Source organism: Protopterus annectens, chromosome 2.part1, assembly GCF_019279795.1.
Source record: "Protopterus annectens isolate FY-2018-M chromosome 2.part1, PAN1.0, whole genome shotgun sequence".
In the NCBI taxonomy this organism is placed as follows: Eukaryota; Metazoa; Chordata; order Ceratodontiformes; family Protopteridae; genus Protopterus; species Protopterus annectens.
Genome location: NC_056729.1, coordinates 1,315,278,762 through 1,315,297,463, shown reverse-complemented (window position 1 = coordinate 1,315,297,463; position 18,702 = coordinate 1,315,278,762).

Genomic DNA, 18,702 nt, shown 5'->3' with positions numbered 1-18,702 from the left:
CTGATATCTATCATATGCCAAATAATTAAAATATTGGAACACATTCATTAAGCAAATCCTTGAGTTCAACCAAGTTTAGCAGACAGAAAATATGGATTAAAAACTACATAAAGTACTACAAGTGTCACTCAGTTTCTATTTGACAATATTATCGCAAACAATGAACAAGATCTCTAGACTGTTTCCAACTTTTGAGATGTAAATATTTTTAGGTAATGTTAATTATGAACTCCAGTTTTAAAAAGCTTGTATCCCGTGGGCCCTTAATGGTTGTTGCTGGTTTAAAAGTTACATGACAAAAAGAACATCTGTTGTTATCTCTAGTCGTCATAATTTCTGTATAGGAACTTTTTCCAAAGGTGTACTTCAAGGTTCTATATTAGTACCTCTCTCCTTTTTTTAATCATCATCTCACTGTCCTGGGCACAATATACCAGTCTCTAAATATCAGTACTGAATTTGCCAGAGTGGTTCAATGCCCTATATATTCTCTAGTGCTGTATGGGCATTCGAATTAATGTTTTACTTTATGCTTAAGATACAATACTTTCTTCCTTTCATAAACAAGCTTATAGTGTAGAAAAATCAGTATAAACTGATATTGCATCTCCCTGAAAATGGCAAAGTGTAAATAAATTAGATGTCACTGTTAACAAAGCCAGTGCTGTGTCACTAGCTAGTTATAAAAAATTTGATAAGGCTCTTATGGCTAAATTTCTTTATTTAAGACCCTAATGGACCACTACCCATTGCTAAGAAGCAATACGTTACCTAGAGATTCTGACTGACCTGTCTCTAACCTTTCAGTTTCATGTCAAGTAACAACCCCTAAAATTACTCCTTTAATTGAAATTTGTGTATAAATTTTCCAATTTCTTAAAGAATGCCAGAAAAGATTGCATTAACTGTTATCCTTAGGTTAAAATTGCTTTCAGTTCTGACCATAATATTGCATTACTACAGAAGTCTGAAAACAAATTTTTAGATGAATCTACCTAGCTAAATGAAATAAACAGAATACATGAATTTAGGCAAACAGACATTGTCCGATGTCCTAAATGTCGAAGGCAGTGACCCCAGTTCACAGATTGTTGAATTTTCAGATGCCAAACTCTGAAATACTGAATGCCGGCCAAGCTAATATTCCCCCCTCTCGACCCATGGTAGTGCTTGTTGTGGTGGTTGTGCGACTGGGAATTTTGAATTTGGCATTGTGAATGACATTTTGAGCATTCTGTCCTGCGAGTTTTGACATTTAAGTTTGGAGTATGTGACAGTCGTAGATGTTGTCTTCGACCATATGCATGTATTCTGAAATAAACATCATTCTATTGCTATTCATCAAGCTATCTGCCTCCCAGTTAATCAGAAAGTTCAACATCTTAACACACAAGCTCTTGCACAATTCCTATTGCCCACCTCTTTGGAATTAACTAAAAATTGAGTCTTCTAATCATTTAGAAATCAAAATGCTTTACTCTTCCACAGGCCTTCCCTATAGAAGAACATATTTTCCAAGTCTTCTTCAGCAATCTGGAATTCCTTGGCAGACAAAATAAGACAAAAGTAATATTCTTTGAATTTTCCCACCTTATTTTCTCCTAGTATTGCATACTTTTCATTTTTTTTCTAACTACCTAAATAACCAACTAACTAACCAACTAACTAACTAACTAACTAACTAACTAACTAACTAACTAACTAACTAACTAACTAACTAACATGTATATATACATTCTACACGTCACTTAAATGTGCACTATCTGGAGGAAATGGCTAGCTAAGGTGGGGCAAAAGACATCCCTGTCCTGGGCACAATATACCAGTCTCTAAATATCAGTACTGAATTTGCCAGAGTGGTTCAATGCCCTATATATTCTCTAGTGCTGTATGGGCATTCAGAAATAAATGACAAACATGGCATTTTCAGTAATGGCTAAAGCTCTCAATACTCCCTGCACTGCATTTATGTGTAGCACAGGAATGCAAATGAGCTAGTTAAAGCTGTGATCCAATGTATATTACTATCTCTGACTATACCTGAAATATGTGCTCTGTTTGTATCTGCCTTTAGTTTAGATACTAGACATGCACTAAAAAGTATAGCTTTACACAAGTAATTTCATTAAAGTGTGTTCGGCTATTGTGGAATTGGACTATTGAACTTTTGTTCAACAGTCCTAGATCTATATATATATATATATATATATATATATATAAAAACACCCTTTCGTGGACCCAAAAGATGAATAAATGCACGCACCCTGAAGCTGAGAAAGGAATATGGCAACTAACAGTCTCTTGAAGACTCAAATGAGCACTCAAGTATCAAACGGACAGTTACTAAAAGATAGAAGCTTCTCAAGCGAGCAGTCAGCACAAACGCCGACTAATCAGTTCAAAATAAACAAAAGAGAAACACAACGTTTCATACCAAACTACGCTCCAGTACAGTCCTTCACGGATAGCAGACCAAACAAACAAGCCCACAACGCTGGTTCCAAAGATACGTTAACATCCATTCATTGAACAGTCTCAATTCTGTGACTTTGACTCCATGGAACTCACTTCTAAACAAGTCACGAATGATGTTCCAAAGCGTAGTGTATTGTAACAGCCAAGCACTAGTCAGCTCAATTCACGTTACCCTAGTTCCGACACAAAGCACAACCTTTCGGTTCAAACTCAACCAGATCAGTAACGTATGCTGTAAACTCAAATATTCCAAGCAATACCATCCACGGATAAAAAACAACTTTAACAAGTTGGAACATCATTCGTGACTTGTTTAGAAGTGAGTTCCATGGAGTCAAAGTCACAGAATTGAGACTGTTCAATGAATGGATGTTAACATATCTTTGGAACCAGCGTTGTGGGCTTGTTTGTTTGGTCTGCTATCCATGAAGGACTGTACTGGAGCGTAGTTTGGTATGAAACGTTGTGTTTCTCTTTTATTTTGAACTGATTAGTCGGCGTTTGTGCTGACTGCTCGCTTGAGAAGCTTCTATCTTTTAGTAACTGTCCGTTTGATACTTGAGTGCTCATTTGAGTCTTCAAGAGACTGTTAGTTGCCATATTCCTTTCTCAGCTTCAGGGTGCGTGCATTTATATATATATATATATATATATATATATATATATATATATATATACACACACACACACACACACACACACACACACATATATATATATATATATATATGTATACAGATATATAGTGGATGCATAGTGCTTCAGACATTCTTTCTTAAAGATCCATCCATCCATCCACAACCCCTTTTTCTTCTTCAAAGAGGAATTGATTTTGCAAGGGTTTGTCAGTGCAGTGACAATTTAAACACCTCTGCAGTAGTGTTGGGCAAGGGGAATGTCAATTCCTCTTGGACTACAAAAGAAAACCCTGAACAAAAGCCAGCAATTTAGCTACTTTTCTGGCTGTAGCTGGATAACTTCTAAGTATAGTGTAAAACAAGCTCTGAGCCAAACATAAATGTGGGTGATTAGAGACAGAAAAAAGCAGTACTTTACAGAAAGTAAAAAAGATAATGGTGACTCACACAAATCCCATTATATGTCAATGGCATTGGAATTCACAGCTACTTCCTTATGTCTAGCATGAGTCATACAAAGCATTATAGGAAAGAGAAGGGGTTGAGGGAGAACAAGATCACATTGATACATCAAGCACCATTGGTAGCCATGTTGTGGAAAACAGGCTAAAATTACAAATAAAACAGAGTGATTTTGAGGTATTAAAATAAGTCAGGAAACAAAAATAGAGTGAAAAAAACAGATTTTTTTTTTAGTTCTAGGTTGGAGTTTTCTTTTAAGTAAATATGCAACAGCCATAACATTACAGCTGTTTTCAAATTGTCAGAATTTAATGTACAAAGTTAAGTAGAAGGAATTGTTAACAGAGAAATGTAATTGGTCAGGACATGAGGATCTGTTAGCAGCATTCTGGGGCAATAGTTCTAATAGAGAGAGAGAGAGAGAGAGAGAGATACCAGGCTTGCTGAGAGAGAGAATTAAAGAAAGAATTCAATATATTAATTATGAAAAAAGAGTTAAAAAAGCTGGTGAAGGGCATAATGATGATAGAAACTAGAGCTGAAGATCAGAAGGGAAAGACAGCAGCTATGAAGTGGAGATAGGAGGGCACACATTAAAAATCATGTGAGCAGATGATAGGGGAAGAGGTGTGTTTATGTGAGAGGAAATAGGTTCATAGGAGATTACTAGGCTAATGATTTAAGAGCCCTTAGAAGTCTAGCCAACATAACCTGATTGTATTCAATATATAGCCCCAAGGGCAAGAGAATGACATGGATTTGTGCCTGTGAATTTACTATCTTATAGATTGCTCATGTCCATAAGGGACATAGGCACTCCCCCAGATGTGAATTTGTAATTCTCCATCAGGGGTTGCTCATGCTATTGGATTGCAGGACTGCAGCGCCCCCAGCTAAAAATGAAAAAAAGAAAAAAAAAGAAAAAAGAAAAGAAAAAAAGACTTAGAAATGCCCAGAAGTCTATGAGGTTACAACCGCATAGAATGGAAGCGGACCAGACTGCAATGTCTGCAGGGTGGATATCCAGCCTGCTCTCACGGGAATGTTTTCCTTTCTCATCACAGGGATTATGAATCAGGGGATCTTCAATAGAGCTGGGACTTATTTCTTCAATGGAGATAGTCTTCAGGTTCCTAGGGTACAGGTAGTAAGAGCCTGAATTCCCTACCCACCATCACTTGTGAAAACTGCTCAAATGTTTGCCTCATATTTTTGTTCTAGTCTGTTCCTTATAAAATCTGTGGATTTCTGGATTTAATTTACTAAAAAATGACAGTCATTTGAATTTCAGACTTCATATTCTTCAGAAAGTACATAGTAACACAAACTTTTATTCTAGCAAATTTCTAAGTTTATAAGATCATTATTTGAAATGTATCCCTATTTTTGGGGTGGTATTCCCTCATTATTGGCTTTGTCCAGGTTTATTGTGCTAAGAGGCTGAGAGCTATGGTGAGAACTGAATTCACTGAATATGTTTGGGGCTGTATTCCCCCATTATTGGCTTTGTCTAGGTTTATTGTGCTAAGAGGATGAGAGCTATAGTGAGAACTGAATTCACTAAATGACAGCCATTTAAGTTTCAGTCTTCCCATGTTTCAAGAAACAGTTAATATGGCATGGTGGTATGCTGCTCTGACTGTTGTGCACAGGGTCCTGGGTTCAAGACTTGGCAGTGAAATGCATGGGATGAGACAGCATTTTATTCTAGCAACCTTCCAAGATTATACAATAAATGTTTACAATATGTTGATACTGTACTGTGTTGTACTTTTAAAGGGGGTGGATGCTGCAGTCCTGAGAATGTCCTGTTTGGTGGAGATACCTAGTAACTATGAACCTGTCATCAGTTTGCCATCCATTCTCTATTGCAATATTACTAGCTTATCATTTTTTAATGTAACATAGTAGGCAATTTATTCCTCAGGGGCAACAGGCACTTTATTAGTTACAGATCTCATCAACGTGGAATTGTTTAGATGACTTTTACTTCTGCAGAGATTCTGCATATTTACTGATACTGGTGGATTGTAGAAGTTTAAGTAGACTTTTATGTTGGAAATATTCTGAATAGTGCAGTTTTGTCATTATTGGGGCATGCATTTTGTTTCATTGTTTAGTGGAAAAATATTCAAGACAATAAATTTAAAATGCCCTCTAACAACTGTACTGTATTATACAAGGAATATAATGTAATACAATCAGGAAGGTGTATCAAAAAACACATGTATGCTTCCTGTGCAAGAGGCCTATGATTTGAAAACAGCTCAAAGTTAGTCTTTATCTGCCACTAGACAGATGTATTTTCTTTGAATGTGGGTTTCAATGCTGTTTCAATGAATGTGAGTTTCAAGGGCAGACTATTTTCATTGTCAGTCTGCATTGCTTTGTTTAGCAGATGTCTATTAGTGTTTGTGCTGTAAAATGTAAAATGAAACTTTTAAATAAAATCCAAATCATCATAGAAGTAAAGCAGTATGCACATTACTGTGTTTATGGTAAATGGGGTGAAATAGCCAAATAATGGGACATTGGAATGGCTGCAGGGGGAAGGCCCCATTCAACCAAACTCAAAGACAGCCCCGGCTGAACTATACCTCTCAACTGTGCAGATTTTTTCAAAATGAATAGATCTTATTTTTGGTTTGTTCCTCATAAAATTAGTGGTTTTCTGGCAAATCATTTAGGAATGAAGTCACTAAATAAAGACAGACATTGAGTTTTAGACTTCATACACTTAAAAAAAATGCATGCTAAAGCAAGACATGTTATTCTGTCAACTGTCTAAGTTTATACAAGAGCAATTTTTAGTACTGTTTGTATGTTCCCCCAATATATTTGGCCTTGTCCGGATTCCCTCCATTAAGAGGTTGACAGGTATGTGCAAATAAATTGCTTTATAGAATTAGGTATATCCAAACCTCTCAACTGTTCCCAATTTTGGTTCAAAGTGTTGCTCTCCCCCTAATAATCCCGCTGCAAAATGGCAAATTTGGAAGAAATCCTGGAGGGTTTACAATTAATACATAATTGTAATGATTAGAGTTATAAATTACTTTTAATTTCAGAAATGCATGTAGATTCTTATTTTGTCAGCTGCTCAAGTTAACAGTACTAATATTGAAAAATGTCCCTTCTTTGACAGGTTCCCAGCTTTATTGTGTGCCTATTTTATATTTTTGCATCACATTTTTGGTTTGTTTTTCATAAAATTGTGATTTTCTGACAAATTAGTGGCAAAGCATTAAAGATTGACGTTAGAAAATAATGACAGACATTTGAGTTTCAGAGTTCATACTCTTCAGAAAATTCATACTAATGCAAGACCTATAATTCTATTATCTCTCTAAGTTTATAAGAGTAATATTTAAAATTGTCCTTATTTTTAGGCCTTTGTCCCACTTCTATTTATGGCTTTGTACAGATTTCTTGCTCTGAGGTTGAGAGGTATGACAAATGTGTCAGGGCCATCACCGTCAGCCAGAGACATTCCAAATTGTGACATACTTGTTGTACCCTACTCCCCCATGTAATGATTCTGGATGTGTCCAAGAAAGGCAAGGAGCAGTTATGCAGTGTAAGTGTGCAGAGTATCCCCCCATCCAAGGTTGGCACAAGTACTACAGTGTATTTTCATCTGTCCTTGATTTTGCAGAATGTTCTGGTTTCCTGTCATATTTTTATACTGCTGATTTATGCTTCTTCTTATTCAGAAAATGCATGTTGTTGCCGTACCTGTTGGTCAGTGTTTAAGTAGCAATGCTTTAAGGGCCATCAGGTAAGCTTGTCTGAGATTGTAAGATGCAAGTAAGCTTTAATAACCATACTGTTAAAGAATTACCAACAATGAAAGCTTTTTTGCTGTTGCCATGCAGAGAATATTTACATAACTTGATAGCGTATAAGCCTTAGGGATTGAAATGCATATGACATTATTTGTAAAAAAGGACAGGATTACAGTATTTTTAGAACCTCATTCCATTTGTTGGAGATTTGCAGTCATCTTTGCAGGCTTTACCTGTAAACTAAACAGAATGCCAATCTGTCATGTGTGGTCCATAACCTGTGCAGTAATCCTTTAAGCAATTTATCTTGAGCTTGTTTCTTGCTTCTCTTCATTTTTTACTTTGATCATGTTTTCCCCATGAAACAAGTAGATAGTTGTTGTTAGGCAGCAGATCTTTTTTGTATAAGAAACATTTTTACAAGTGGGGGCATCACAGAGACTGCTACTTTCAGCATGTTACTCGGTACTTTTATCAAGCTGAATATACATTATAATTAGAACTACAGTGCAAGGATAAGTGGTTTGAGTTGAGTGCTGCTTGTTTTTTTATACTTGATTTTGACTGGCATCCCAGTAATATATTTAAAAAGTAATTCATGCCTCACAACCTTTTTGTTTCCCTCTAGATATTAAGTAAGCTGTCATGTATGCAATGCATTGAAATATATATATATATATATATATATATATATATATATATATATATCTATATATATATATATATATATATATATATATATATATTTTTTTCTTCTACATTTCATTTTTCTTGATTGGACTCTCATAATGACAGTTTGGCATCCAGGGTAGTGTAGTTAATTAAAGTTCCAGTTTTTGCAGTTTTTAGCATAACCCCACCCATTTCTAGTTGGCCACACCCCTTCACATTGGCCCCACCTATTCAGCTGTCTCCTGCAGCCCCCCTTTGATTTGAAGTCACCAGCTGCCACTGTTCCCCATCCATTGATCCAAACTGCATTTGAAGAGGGCCAGGAAAGGTGCTCTGCTTAATGTGAATAGGAATTCTGTTGCTAAGAAGGGGCAATCTCTGAGACACATATCTGTCTTTCCAGCATATTTTATTTATATAAAATGTAAACTTGGACTACTTCATTCTAAAAAAAGACAACTATAATTGGAAGAGATGACCAGAGATTATACACTAGATAATAGATGTTAGGTAGAACAGGGGGACAAAGGAAGGTCTACCCTCATACTAACATAATAAATTATAGGATGGAGATCATGATGAAGGTGGGAAACTGAAAGAAGGGTGGCAAATTCTACTGAATATTGAGCTCTCAATATAGCACTCACATATTTGTATTCTTCCTGGAATGACCTTAAGGTCATGCAAATTTAGAATCTTTGCATGGAACTGCCTTCATAAGTACTTCTATACTCAGGCTATGGTATCAAAAATATTTCCCCCATGGGATAGGGCTTCTGGAGGTGCAATTTAGAGGCATTCAAAAACTGACAGCATATTTTTTTGGAAATTTGAGAGCTTAAATGTCTTCAGGAAAATCATTTAGGATGTGCTAAGTGAAGTACTACAAAGACAGGGGAATGTAAATCAGGAAATTGTTATGTTAGTGTCTTGAATTTGACAAGTAGCCATACAGAGTTGTTGCTAATCAAAACATTAGTGGGAAGAAAAATGCAATCACCAGGAAGGGGAAAGTCCACCTCAGGAGGTATTATTTATCAGTGAATAAATTAGAGAAAATTAAGACACAGCGTTAGTAAGGAAGAAATAAAGTTTTTTTTTTAAACAGATGTTTACCCTGGCTCAACTATTTAGAGTAGAGTTGTTAGGATTTGGTCACAAAAATCAGAGTATAACTTTACTTAAAGCAAAGCACCATATTAGATCCAACATGTTAATAACTGTACGTAGTTTTGTGTTTCTGAATCTAATATCAGTTTGCATACTTCAGTTCATTTTGTTGGTATGAATGCTACCTGTTTTTTTCTAATGTCTGTTTAACATATGATTTTTCATTTTTTGTAGTATATTTTGTGTGTGTGTGTGTGTGTGTGTGTGTATATATATATATATATATATTTTTTTTTTTTTTTTTTTTTGTTTAAGAAAGAAAAAAACATCAGATCAATATGTAACCAACCCTTGTAGAACTTGTAGTGCATACTAGTACATAAATTTATGTTTTATGTGCACATTTATAAATCAGGAAAGTAAGACATTAACTCCTGTATTTGTTTAATTGTTTTTATCATCTTAAGGAACACATTGTGTCATTGATGGCAAGAAGTCATGCTACCGTTATATATTTAAAGAAATTTGGCGGGCTTGTTTTTTTTATTATTAAATAACCTGAAGAAGCAATATGTGAAAATGTGTTTGTTTTGTATGTATATTTATTTTGCAATAAAAAAATTAAATTTAAATTTTTACCATGGTGTCTGTTACATGTTTCTCTTTTTGAAGATATAAGATTGCTGTTAACATGGACTTTACTTGTTGAACCTACTTTTGCTTTACTTGGTTCGTTTTTTCTACATGGATCCACAGGACATGGCTGAAAATATGGATATTCAGCTGGATTATAGCTTGCAACATTTTTCTGAGACCGCTGCACAAATGCAAGGGCTAAAAGAGATACTAGATGTGGCTGGCAATCTGCTATTAACTGCTTTTGGTTCAATAGAATCGTCATCTCCTTCTGTATTGTAACAGTCAAATGGAGATGTAAATAGCCAGACTTTATAGCTGGAAACCAAAATGCTTAAATATAGACACCTGCAATAGCAATGCTTAGCATTTGATGCTTATCTGAAGTTAAAAATAGCTCAGCGAAGACTCCATATCGTAAAAATGTCTCATATTGGGATCAATAGCCCAAGATATTGAAGAAGTAGAAAATATTTTTTTTAGTGAAACTGAGGCTTGATTATTATCAGAGATTTCAGAACATGACAAGAAAATTGAGTTCACCTGCTTTTCAACAATATTCAATAAAATACACTGCCTCGATTATATCATAGTACAAGATCAGTATATTATAGCCACAGAAAAGTAAAAATTAGCTTAGGATTGATATGACTTAATGTTCTTCTGGCCATGAAATGATACACTGCATTACTTGAAATTTGATAACAATGCTACACATTTAATTAACACTGAAAATATGTCCTGTACTGGAAATATAACCACTGCTCCTGATACTAATGATACATTTGAGTTCTCAGAATTATTAGAACCTCTGTTCAATTCCCTTTTCAGGTGCTAAGAGATCCAGGAACAGAAGTAGAGGAAGAGGCAAAAACAGAGGAAGAGGAGGGGTACCCAATCAGTTGATCACCTCTTGGAGTATGCCCATGATAACAAGATAAGCATGCTTAGTTTATCATGTTATCCTTATAGCTGCACAAGATAAATTATTAAGTAAAGGACTGACTTTTACTCCAGTGAGTGACAGTCATCTTATAGACATTTTAACAAATTTGTATTTATTTGTAAGGAATATTAATTTGAAATTATTGTTTTCAACAAATGTGGATTCTTACACTAATAAAATTTGAGGTACTTTTGTCCCTCTAAATCACCTCCTGTGAAAAGGATAAACAAACTTACTTTAGTAATGCTCAGGAATGTTGATTCTTTTGTCAGAGTAAAGATAGAAATATTTGCTCTTCAGCACATAGACTAATACTGTTAAAGAAATTATAATTACTGATAAAGAAAAGATGCATACTTGTTTGAAACACAAAGGATTATCTGTCATATATAAATGACATGCTGCTAGACTTTAAAACAAAAACTGTGATAACTGTGAAGTAAATAACCATATTTTACATTTAAAATCATGCATTTTTAGACTTGCATACTAATGAGACTCTTTTCAATGAGTAGTATGTGTTTTTTTGTTACATTCAAAACATATACTAGTATTATATCATTTGCCAAACACACATAAAGATATGAAATGTGTGAGACCCATAGTGCCTGGAGATGATTGGACTACAGAACCAATTTCTACAGTATATACTTAGAGAAAGTTTTGAGAAAGTAGGCAGGGGAAAGTAAAACAGTGTAAGTAGACATAAAACTTTTTTAAGTGGTGTTTTTGAATGGAACACAGGAGATAAGGGCACAATTTGTTTTGTGTTAATAGTAGATGCACATCCCCTGTTCACAGTTATTTAAAATGAAGAAGGTATTAATTATATCTGGATGTTTCTATCTCAAAATACATATTTAGTGACATATAGTAAACCTAATGTGCACTTTATTAGAACTGGTTTGGTAAATAATGTTTTCCTGTTTAAAGGACCACTACAGGCAAATTATGAAAAACATAATTTTTTATCATGCCTTAAATTACTGCACCTCCCAAAGCTGCCTGTAACAAAGTACGTATTCCTAATTTTATTTTTTTATCCTTCTCTGCCCTCATAGATACATACATTACATACAAATGTTTCAAGCACGGGCATTAATGCCCTTCTAGCTTGCCAATATACCAAAACACTTGTTCCCATAATAAATGTCCAGGCTGTTCTTAAAAATATCTAAACTAGTACTTGCTTTAATGTAATTTGGTAGTCTGTTCCAAGCATCAGCTACTCTGTCAGAGAACCAATTAGTACACTTCTCATCCCTATAGAATCTTCTGCATAGGGTATCTGATGATTCTCTAGTACTTTTTGATAACCTCAAACATTCCCGGCTGTAGTTTTCCGTAAATGCCCCATATACCTGAATAAGCTCTCCTCTTAAATATCTGTAAGAGACACTGTACAAGTTCAGATATTTTAGTCTTTCATATTAACTTAGATTTTCACATCCATGGATGCCCTTAGTATATTTATACTGTACTCTTTCCAGTTTATTCATGCTTGTTTTCCTATAGGGTTTCCATATTGTTATTACATACTCAAGTTTAGGTCTAATGTAATTAACAAACAATGACTTCATTATGTTTGATTTCCTAGACTTTATATTTTTTTTTATACAACCTATAGTTCTATAACTATCATTAGCCAATTGGTTGATATGATTAGAAAAACTTGTGAATCTTCCCATATACCCAGGTCCTTAAATGAGTCTACAGTTTCAATCACTGTGTGCTGTATTACATATTCACCTTTCAGTTTATGCCTCCCAAATCTCATATGCTTAGTTTTTGATGTATTTATCAACATATTATTCTCCTGTGCCCAAATGGTCAATTTAGTCAAATTATTTTGCAGACATGCACTATCTAATGCACTTGTAATCAGTTTACCCAATTTCAGGTCATCAGCATATAGACTGTAGAACACCTTAGATGAAAAATCAAGGTCTGAACGATACAATCTAAACAAGTTAGGGCCTAGAGCAGAGCCCTGTGGGACACCTTGACTGTAACCAAGGATTTCACCTGTCCAGTTGGTGTGTGATACTTGCCATGTCCTATTTGTAAGCCATGCAGCTATCCATCTTATCAACAGTACATCAATACCTAGCTGTGCTAATTTATTGATCAGTGTTTTGTGTATGACCCTGTCAAATGCTGAAGTTAAATATATATAAATCACATCACAGCACAAGTCTGCATTCATAGATGCTATTATATTGTTATAGGGCATCATGTTACAGGTAGTAATAGATCTATTTTCAACATATGCATGCTGATATATGGTTTCAAGTCCCAACCTATCCACTTCTAACAATAACTTATCCAGTATTACTTTCTCCATTATTTTTCCACAGCATGAAAGTAGACTTAAGGGTCCATATGATTCTGGGTTTGTCCTACTTCCCTTTCCATTAAAGACAGGTTTAATAACTGCATGTCTCCAATCTTGAGGAATCTCCCCCTATTTATATGACCTAGTGAATAATAGATATAATGGTAGTGTAAGTTCTTGCTGAAGTGTTCTCAAGTCTTTGTTACTTATTCCATCTCCTCCCTGCGCTTTGTTTGGATCCAGTTTGCACAGTTTTTTTTCAACATCCTGATTCCTTTGGAAAATTGAAATCTGTCCCATAATGCACAGGTGCTGAGAACAAGTAGCCCTACCATTTGTTGCCAGACTAAAATTCTATTCACTTATAACAGAACACCTGTGAAAAAGCTGCCAAGTTTGAGAGTCTGCAGATCATGTGTCATTGACTGGCCTGCACTGAGTTTTACAAATGTTCCTACTGATGCACTACACATTTCCTGAAAGAAGCTTGCAAAAGTGTCAACAAATTACTGAGATGAAAAATATGTTTTATAAAGAGCAGTTTTGCAAGTTTCATTTCTTGGCCAAGTTACTCTTCCCATTTCTCCTCCTTCAATGAGCTAGAGTCTCACATTTCCAGGCTGGCTAGATTAAACTAATTAGTCAACTTTGCATGACAATAGACATCAAATAAATCACAGCCTGATGTGCCACTGAAACTGATCCCTCATATATCTCTTCACTTCTGAATAGCATTTCCCAGAAAATATTTATAGGAAAAAAAAGCACTCAAGCCAGAGTTTAGGCCAATCTATCCATTTTTTAAAATGTGCACACTAAAATGTTCGATTGGAATTGCATTCTGGCTGCTCACATGGTTTTCTCTGCATAGTTATTCTGTAATAACATAAGCTGAACTATGGAATGTCATGCCAGGCTTTACATAACAATGATACAGTTCTCAGTTTCTTCTTAACAATGACCTCCCAAGCCTCTGATGTGACCCAATACTTTCTGTTACTATTGCTTTATGTAGTTTGCTTTAGTTATATACTTGTAGCATATCTATCATCCTCTCAGCAACTGACTCACACACAGAGCTTTCAAATCAGATACTTTGGAAAATAGCAATACTACAGGTTTAGTGAGATCACAAAAAAGACTGCATGAATTAATATTCCCTTTTGAAAAAAAGAAGTCTTTAATTGAATGAATGGCATTTTTCTTCATGAGAATATGACACCTTTTTCAAAAGAATTATGGATAGTAGTATGTTAGAACAAAAGTATATACCAAAATTAGGAACAATTGTGGGGTACACTGATAAGAGATCCATTGTTCTACTTTGCAACTTGTGAAGACTGGTAGAGAAGGGTGAAGGCTGCCAGCGTAGTCAAATAGAATTTGATACATAATTCTGGCAATTATATATATAAATGTAAAATACAGGCTTGTTTCTTAAATGAGAGAAAATACTGTAAAATGCTGAACTTCAAGATTGTAGCAACATTGCCGTCTGCTGTATGGAAAACAAAGTCAAGCATTTCAAATCTTTCTTTTGATGTTAAAATTATTTCAAATCTATTCTTTGATCTCTAGAACTTGGAGCTATTTGGTCTGGGCTAGCACATTCTTTCTATTGTTTTAACTTAAGGAATAATTACTAGAGTGTACATGTGAAATGTCTTTTATTGTTATAGCTTCCTGAGCAGGTGTTAGCTTGCTAAATAATGTAGCCTGTTAGCCTGGGGACCCCAGGCTAAGTGTCAAAAAATATGTAATCTGGGAGGGCCCAGCAGAAATGCTTGTTAGTGATTTTAAAAACTATTGCTCAGAGAGAGACTGTAAGCATTTTGATCTTGGACATCCATCTCAACACTGCCTTATGCTCTATGTAAGCAAGTTACTTTAGAAGTATGTTTTCTTGTAGCAATAGCTAGGAATTAGAAAATATTAGACTAAGTGTTTTCTGTTATGTCAGAACTTTCCTACTGTAGTATTTTAAGTTTCTGTGTGATCTCTGAACTCTTGAATGACACTGTGGTGTAGTAGTATTGTCTTGTGTTTTTAGTATTTATTATTAAATATTTTTAAACCCTTTTCAACTGTGGCTGGTGTATGTAGAGATAAATTAAGCTCTAGAGTACACTGCATGCTTATAAGTGATCCTGTAGTAAGCCCTTCCAATAAGCTTTGATTGCGTAGTTACACTACTATTGGATAATAATATTGCACAGTAATAATTGCCCTTTGGGATGAAGAATGACCCAGCGACTTTCCAGAGGCTGGTAGATCATATCATAGTAGGAACTGGAGGGTTTGCCCTTGCTTACCTAGATGATTTTGCCATCCACAGCCATTCCTAGCCAGATCACCTTCAGCATGTCAGGGAGGTGCTGAGCAGACTACAGAGGGCAGGACTGACCATTAAGATGAGCAAATGTCAGGTGGGTATGGCGGAGGTCTACTACCTAGGACATAGAGTGGGGTGTAGTAAGATAAGGCCAGAACCTGCCAAAATGGAAGCTATTCAGGCATGGCCTGCACCTGTTACCAAAAAGCAGCTGAGGGCATTCTAAGGGACAGCAGGGTACTACTAAAAGTTTGTCCCCAGTTATAGTACCATAGCTGCTCCCCTCACATACCTGACAAGGAAGAACAGGCCAGATAAGGTAGTGTGGATCCCAGCATGTGAACGGGCATTCCAGAAGCTTAAAAGAAGCTTTGGGAGGACCCCCTGTGTTAGCCAGTCCAGATTATAGCAAATAATTTGTTGTGCAAGTAGATGTTTTGAACCATGCGGTGGGGGCTGTACTTAGCCAGATTTCTTCAGAGGGGGAAGATCACCCAGTGGTTTATCTCAGTCGTAGGCTCCAACACAGAGAGGAATGCTATGCAGCTGTTGATAAGGAATGTCTAGCCATAGTGTGGGCACTGCAGTAACTTCAGCCTTATCTGCATGGAAGAACATGCACTGTAATGACAGATCACAACCCCCTAATATGGCTAAAAAGAGCCAGCAAGCAAAATGCAAATTTGCTAAGATGGAAACTGGGGTTGCAAGCATAAGATATGTCAGTGCAGCACCGCATTGGGAATAGCAATGCCAATGCAGATGGGCTGTCAAGACAAGGAATGGGGTGAGGTAAACTCAGATAGACCTGACCCTCTCAAGCAGTGTTTCTCAAGGGTCACTTGAAAAATTAGCTTGAGTTCTCATACGGGGTGGATGTGAAGACTGGTAGAGAAGGGTGAAGGATGCCAGCCTAGTCAAATAGAATTTGATACATAATTCTGGCAATTGTATATATAAATGTAAAATACAGGCTTGTTTCTTAAATGAGAGAAAATACTGTAAAATGTTGAACTTCAAGATTGTAGCAACATTGCCATCTGCTGTAAGGAAAACTAAGTCAAGCATTTCAAAACTTTCTTTTAACGTTAAAATTATTTCAGATCTTTTCTTTGATCTCCAGAACTCTGAGTTATTTGGTCTGGGTTAGCACATTCTTTCTATTGTTTTAACTTAAGGAGTAATTATTAGAGTGCACATGTAAAATGTCTTTTATTATTGTAGCTTCCTGAGCAGGTGTTAGCTTGCTAAATAATGTAACCTGTTGGCCTGGGAACCCCAGGCTAAGTGTCAAAAATGATGTAATCTGCAAGGGGCCAGCAGAAATGTTTGCTAGTGATTTTAAAAACTATTGCTCAGAGACTGTAAGCATTTTGATCTTGGACATCCATCTCAACACTGCCTTATGCTCTATGTAAGTAAGTTACTTTAGAAGTATGTTTTCTTGTAGCAATAGCTAGGAATTAGAAAAGATTAGACTAAGTGTTTTTCTGTTATGTCAGAACTTTCCTACTGCATTATTTTAAGTTTCTCTGTGATCTCTGAACTCTTGAATGGCACTGTGGTGTCATAGTATTATCTTGTGTTTTTAGTGTTTATTATAAAATATTTTTAAACCCTGTTCAACTGTGGCTGGTTTATGTAGAAGTTACACTCTAGAGTACATTGCAGGCTTATAAGTGATCCTGTAGTAAGGCCTTCCAATAAGCCTTGATTGCTTAATTACACTACTAATGGATAATAATATTGCACATTAATAATTGGACACCCTTTTAAGGGCCTTTGGGTAGCTGATAATTATTAGCTGGTGGTGGCAGGAATTACTACCGTATAGTCTGGGCATAGGGGCACAGCTGGAGAATCTGTGTCAGAATTTCCCAGGAGTGTCTGTGAAGTTGTATAAATACTTATCTCAATGTGTGTGTGTGTGTGTGTGTGTGTGTGTGTGTGTGTGTGTGTGTGTGTGTGTGTGTGTGTGTGTGTGTGTGTGTGTGCATGTGGACATGAAGCACTGGTTGGACAGAGAGGGTACTGGAGGTTAGCTTGCCAGCTAGGCTGAGATCTAGACCCTATAGCTGTGCCAGTGGGAAGTCTTATTGGGGACCTGGAGAGCAGGGGAGCAACCAGCCCTAGACTGACTTTGCTCTCTGTGTGCACTTAAGGAAATTTGCATTTTAATGTGTGTATTTGTTATCCTTTCCTCATATATGAGACTCCCTCTCTGGTGTTAGTGGTGAGGATTGAGGCTCCTTGATTGCTGGGCCAGGGCACGGGTGTCACACAACTACCACAAGTCGGACAGGCATATACATACTCCATGACACACATGTATTAAACTAGCACCAGCAGCTGTGGCATTGATACCATACTCCAAATAGGGCACTCAAACAATGTACTAACAAATAACAAATACAGAGCAATGTATTTGTCTTAAGCAATGATGAAATCACTAAGGACCACACACTTAATCCATCCATTTCACAATGCATAACATTCACATCACACTTACATTGGCACACCACCACTCCCCACAAACACACAGCCAGCCACACCCACACAACATACCCATCTCCATTCCCCACAAGCACACAGCCACCCACACCAACACAGCATACCAGTCAGCTTTGAGGCTTTTCTTCCCTCTCTGCAAAACACTGCTGTAATAGCTATGAGAAACAAAACCAATTGATGGATGTCAGCTCAGGACTCCCATGCCTACTTATTGAAGTCAGTCAACAGCACTTACACAAGTGTCCCCCTCAGCAGGGCAGCAATCAGGCATCACTACAGATTTGCTTCATAGCTCCTTTTACACCACACACACACAAAAATCGGTACATGGTTAATAGGTTCATAGGTAGGTTCATAGGTAGGTACTAGGCTATTGGCCCTAGGGCCCATACAAGCCTAACCAAAAAATGTACCCTGGCTTTCGCCACCCAAGAAAATTATTTTCCTATGCCCCTGTCGAGCAGAGCCACAGAAGTGATCCCCAGGGTGAATTTCCCATTTCCCATCAAATCATCAAGATTTTTCTTGAAGAGTGCTAATGAGGAGCTCTGTTTGACATAGATAGGTAGTCTGTTCCAGAGTATGGGAAGTCTCTGGGACAGAAATCTATCCCTCCAGCATGTTCTGTTTATTGTGGTGACAAGGTTAAGGTCCCTAGAGCGTGTAGCTCGGAGGGATTGGGATTTCTTTAAGTGGAGCATGTCCAACAGCTCTGAGTTTGACATAGCTTTGTATGTTAGGCAGAGATCGCCCCTGAGTAGACGATATGCGATGGAGTAAAGCTGTAGTTTTTTGAGATG